At 43.6% G+C, this 6042-nt stretch overlaps 1 pseudogene; it reads right to left on the bottom strand.

Moving 5' to 3' along the window:
• Nucleotides 1-1293: 1293 nt before the first annotated feature.
• LOC102850605 lies at nucleotides 1294-1752 on the bottom strand (annotated as a pseudogene).
• Between the last annotated feature and the right edge of the window lie 4290 nt (nucleotides 1753-6042).

The raw sequence follows: 6042 nt of genomic DNA, 5'->3' as shown, positions 1-6042 counted from the left end.
TTACTCTAACAGATATATGCACACTTATGTTCAATAGCGAAGACAGAAGCGACCCAACTGCCCGTCAACAAATGTATGGATAGAAAACTGGTACAGTCACACAATGGAATATTATAAAACACTGAAAAACAATTAACTTGTAAAACACTACACAACATGGGTGATCCTGGAAGGCATTATGCGGAGTGAATTCTCAGTCACAAAAGGAAAAATGCTGCACAAAACCTCTGATACAAAATAAGACTAAGATTGGGGGCTTGGGGAAAGAACAGAAAAAAAGTAGATTATTGTTTTTCTTATGTGCACTCGAGTCACTTGCAACTCATAGCAACCCTGTGTACAACAGCTTTGAACCTTGCTCTGTCCTTACTGTCTCTAACACACCTACCCTAGTCACTGTGTCAATGCATCTCATCAATGGTCTTCCTCTCTTGTGCTGTCCCTTCACCCTCCCAAGCATGACATCCCTCTCCAAGGACTGGTCCCTCCTTGCAAGTTGCCCAAAGAATTTCAGAAGTAGCCTCAGAATCCTTGTCTCCAAGGATCAACCTGGTTCCATCCTCCCCAGAACGAACCTGTTTGTTCTCCTACCTGACCACGGTATATTCAATACTCTTCTCTAGCACCACAGCTCAAAGGCATCGATTCTTTTGACGCATAGCAAATAATTCTGAAGATCATGGCTTGTATCAGGAGCACCTTAGTTTCCAGATGGATAGTTAATGAATACTGCCCCAGAGCAGAAGAGGGAAAGGAATGTCTGAAGGGAAAGTATGATTGGACATTATATGTGTGACAACTGAAATCTGGAACAAGAGGTGTATTACAAAGGGAACTGGGGAAAAGGAAAGGAGGAAATTATGCCCCCCAAAAAAAGAAATGAAAACTCAACCTTTTATTAATATCACGATTTTTTTTAAGTAAGTAGTTTATGAAGAAAATGAACCAACTCAGAGTTGACCTTCCAGCAGGTTTTCAGTGACTGCAAATCACAGAGGAGGAGACTGCCCAACTTTCTCCCTCAGAGCCATAGGTTGATTCAAACTGCTATAGAGGTGCCACATATGGGTTAGCAGTGAAATTCCCTAATCAGATGCCCTCTACCCTGGATTCATTTCTAACTCAAAGTACCCGATGCTCCTTCAGGTTTGCTCTTTTTTTTTTCTTTCTTTTTTTTCTCCTCCTGCCTTAGGATTTATTTGTACAAATAACACAGGAGGACACCAGCCCCATGTAGATAGCAACAGCCCAGGGGGTCACACCAGGCCTTCTGTCCTCAGATGGAGAACTCAATTATGGAGCCTCTGCAGGAGCCTGGCTTGGAGCAGGAGCCTGAGTTGAGGACTTAGGTGGAGCTTCAGCCTTACTGTCAGCCTTGGCTTTGGATTTTGGCCAGTTAAGCCTGAGCCCCTTGGCAATGCGGACCCGAGCACGCTTCCCAAGCCTGGGATGGGCGATGTAGGCGAGTCGGCTGAGCTTGCGGTTGACTCCCCTTGGGATCCTGGGCTTGACCTCTTTGGGCTTGACAAGAGCCTTCACAGCCTCAGCACGTATCTCCATGGCCTTGGCATTGTTGGCCTGCATCTTCTTCAGGCCCTTCTTGTTGTGCTTCTTGGCAAAGCACATGTTCCTCAGGAATTTGGGGTCTACACCCTTAAGAGACTCGTATTGTTGCGATCTTGGTTTCTTGATACCATTTCTGTGCCATTTTCGGGACTGGTTGTGTGTGGTGTGGTTCTTGGACTTGGCCATGTCTGCACCCTCGCCGGAGCTCCCAAAGTGCCAGCGACCAGAAGAGCTCAGGTTTGCTCTTGTATGAGGCTGTAAATCTTTACAGGAGGAGACTGCCCTTCTTTCTTCTGTGAAACAGCTAAACTTTTGGCTAGTGTTTCAACATGAAATACCATATGCCACCAGAACGATGTCTATCTTTCAATTTTATTTTCTCTTTTTTTAAAATTTATTTATTTTTATTAATTTTTTATTTCAATGAACATCTACAGAGATTTTGGAATTCCATTCATTTATTGTTGCACCAAATTTTATTTTCTTAACCATTTGCCTGAGAGATTCTTGTCACACTGCAGTGGCTTTCATGTTACTATTATGCTGGAAACTATGCCACAGATATTTCAAATACCAGCAGAGTCGTCCAAGATGGAACACATTTCAACAGCATGTCTAGGTTAAGACTAGAAATGCCTGGTGATCTATTTCCAAAAATGAGTGAATGAAGACACTGTACAGTATGGATGACAATAGAGTATTGTTAATACAGTGCTGACAGATGAGTCTCCTAAGTTTGAAGATACTCAAATGCTGAGTGACCTCAACAATAGACTTGAGCATACTGGCAATGATCAAGATTTCACAGGACCATGGCACAGTGTTTCCTTCTGTTGTACTTGAGTCATCAACTAGAAGGCAAAAACGTATATACATATCTAGCGACATATTTATCATAAATATAATTTCAGATATATATCTCTTTTTTGTCAGGTGCTCTCAAGTTGGCTCCAACTCATAGCAGACTATGCACAAGAGAACAAATACTGCCTGGTCCCACACCATCATCACAATGTCCACTGTGCTTGAGCCCACTGTTGCAGGCCTGTGCCAATCCACACGTCCAACCTGAGCACTCATCTGGCATTATATGAGACAATGTTCACTTTCACTGGCCAATTAGTTCAGAAGTGGTGACCAGTCCTACTCCCTAATCTAGGTCTAGATACTCCACTGAATCATGGGGGACACCCTTGGCATTTGACACACCAGTAGCACAGCTTCCAGCATCACACAAGCCATTTCAAACTATTAGATGATACAGGTATCAACTTCACTCACTGTGACCTTCTGTCAGGTTCCTGTAAATAAAAATTAGTGGAGACTGCCCATCTTTCTCCTGAAGTGCTATTGTTGCATTTGCACTTTTAGTTAGCAGCCCAATAAGCCACAGGGCTCACGATAAAGGTACAGGGATATATAAAAGCCATGGTGGCACATTTATTAAACACTTGACTGTTAACTGAAAGATTTGTGCTTTGGATTTACCAGGCACTCTGCAGGAGAAAGGTGTGGCCGATCTCCTGGGTAGATAAAGACTAGAACCCTATGAGCAGTCTACTCTGTCCCAGTGGATTGCTATGGGTCAGTAGCGACTCAGTAACAGCGAATTTAGTTTGAGTTTTGGGTCTTATATAAAATAGTGTGTCTATCAGAAGTTGTTTGCTTGGTAGTACAGGGCATTTAATCAAGTGCAAAGAGTGAAGGACAAAACTCAAGTTTGCCTACAGAGCCCATTATTATGGACTGGATGGTTCCCAATGGCCCCATTCATCTGTGGCTGGACCTAGATCCTGAGCCACACCAACCACGCAGATTTCCCTTTTCTAGACCGATGGGCTGGGGAAGTGAAGGTACAACTTTCTGCAAGCTGAGGGGCCACAACATTTGGTCACTGAGCATTCAATAACACAGATGCCCTGAGATGCAAACCAAGAAGCTGAGTGCAAATCTACAGGGTCCTGGTAGTCCAGAAGGAAGCCAGATTTCTGAAGGCATACTTCCCTCTTTTCCTGCCTTCCATCTCCCCACAATAATCATCTATTTACAATGGTATTTACTTTTTCTTCTCAGCAACCAAAGGGATCTTAACTGAGGCAAAAATTCAAAGAAAGGTGGCAAAGAATCCTGTTTAAAACTACGCAGAGTTGGTTATTTTACTTTCTTTTTCATTTAATCAGTCATACAATGTAAGTTATACTACAGTACACTTGATCTTAGTCATAAGTACAAGGATCCCTGGTAGCACATTGGTTCAGCACATGCCTGTAAGATGATCAATTTGAATTTACCAGCCCCTCCACAAAAGAAAAGAAAGAAGGGCTTCCATAAAGATTTGCGGCTTTGGAAACACTAGAGGGCAGTGCTACACTTTGTCTTTCTTACTCCTGTGTCTAAACCACTAGAACGGAAAATACTGACACAAAGAGAGATTAAAGTAGAAGTCCTTTCAGTCCTTCCTTACTCACGAGGAAATCAAAGGTAGAAGGCACTGGAAGGTTGTGCATCTATTAAGAAGGAAAATTACAAGAGTTGAATCCATTCGCCATTCTAGCAAGAACAAAACACACATGCATGTGCCTACTGTAGTTGACTGTGACTCACAGTGACCCTCTATCTGGTTTCCCAGACTATAAATCTTTATGGGAGAAGCCTGTCTCCTCCATTTTTCTCCAGCAGAGTGACTGAATCACTGAACTTAAAGTTAGCTGTGAGTGTTTTACCTGCCCTACTGAGGCCCTTTCCAATTACTCCAATTTAGCAGTTCTCCTTGACACAGCTCTGGTGGCTTAGAGGTAAGAAACTGCGCTGCCAGCACAAACATCTGAGGGTCAAAGATGGGCAATCTCCTCCCTTGTGATTAGCTGCCTTTGAAAAGATTCTGGAAGATCAGCTTTGGTTCAGTTCCAGCTCAACAGTGCACAACAACATTAACCCAGAGACTGTGACAATGGGCTCAAGTATATCAGAAGTGGTGAAGATGGCACAGGATAGGACAGGTTCCGAACCATTGTTCAGAGTCACTATAGGTCGTAGTTGGCTTGACAGCCCCCTGCAACATGAAGAGGCCATAGGACTAGAGATGACATGAAGCTGTGTGTACGAATGGTTCACCTAGGAGACCACAGGTCTAAGTCTTAGGAACTCTCAATATCAAATGACTCAGAGGAAGAGAATGAGCCTATAAAGTCCCAGAGAAGGTAGCTGGATGGCACTTTTCCTCACTTGACTTACCAATGTCTCCGAAAATACCCACACTAAATGCCCTTGGAGGGTGATCGCTTCCAACTCAGTCACTGGGCGGCAGCACGGAGCAGGAGGACAGAGGACCACCCCAACCCATTAGCTATGCTGTGTGTGCCTTCTTGTTAAGATTATTGTTTTTTCAGATGCTATCAAGTCAATGCCAACTCGTAACAACCCTTTAAGACAGAGAACTACTCCACAGGTATCCAGGTCTGCCTTTTGAGTTTTTAAATTGGTTTGTACACAATCATTTATATATCTCGTTTTTCATACATATACTTTGTGTTTTATGCAACCATTCATGTACATTATGTTGTTGTTATGTGCCGTCGAGTCGCTTGCAACTCATAGCAACCCTATGTACAACAGCCCTAAACTCTGCTCTGTCCTGTGCCAATTGCACCATCTCTGATACACCCATCCCTATTACCCCAGTCACTGAATCAATCCACTTCATAGAGGGCCTTCCCCTCCTGCGCTGTCTTTCCACCCCACCAAGCATGAAGTCCCTCTCCAAGGACCGGTCCCTCCTTACAGCATGTCCAAAGTATGTTAGATGGAGTCTCAGAATCCTTGCCTCCAAGGAGCCACCCGGTTTGGCCCTGTCCAGGATGAATCTGTTTGTTTTCTTGGCAGTCCATGGTACTCTCAATACTCTTCTCCAGCACCACAGCTCAAAGGCATCAATTCTCCTTCTATCCTCCTTAGTCATTATCCAACTCTCTGATGTATAACAAGTGATAGCAAAGACCACGGCGTGTATCAGACGCACCTTAGTCTCCAGAGAGACACCATCGCTCTTCAGTACTTTGGAGAGGTCCCTAACCACGTACATTATACTTTACATAAATAATTACCATTGGTCTATACTTATTATCACCTGTCTTTTCAAGCCGCCACTGATCCTTGACCATTCTTTCATGCCACCCCAACAACCTCTGCTATTGCAATGACTTTTTTACCCCTTCTCCTCTTTTTTGACACCCTTCTCTTCTTCCTCTTCCCCCTTTGAATATTTATACATATCTTACTCAGTTATCTTCCTATTTTCACAACAGTGGTCTTGTGCAGTATTTGTTATGTGACTGACTGGGTGAGTTTGATAGCCAACCTTTTGACCAGCAGCCACATTTACACATCTTAAAAATGCCAGTGCTGCTGGAGTCTTAGGAATATGAATTACATTCCTATTGGCAAAGGATGAGAAGAGGCCCCTGAGGAGTGCCATGC

This window comes from Elephantulus edwardii, unplaced genomic scaffold, assembly GCF_000299155.1.
Source record: "Elephantulus edwardii isolate Elephantulus edwardi_28Jun2011 unplaced genomic scaffold, EleEdw1.0 scaffold00115, whole genome shotgun sequence".
Classification (NCBI taxonomy): Eukaryota; Metazoa; Chordata; class Mammalia; order Macroscelidea; family Macroscelididae; genus Elephantulus; species Elephantulus edwardii.
This window is presented reverse-complemented; position numbering and strand designations above follow the sequence as displayed.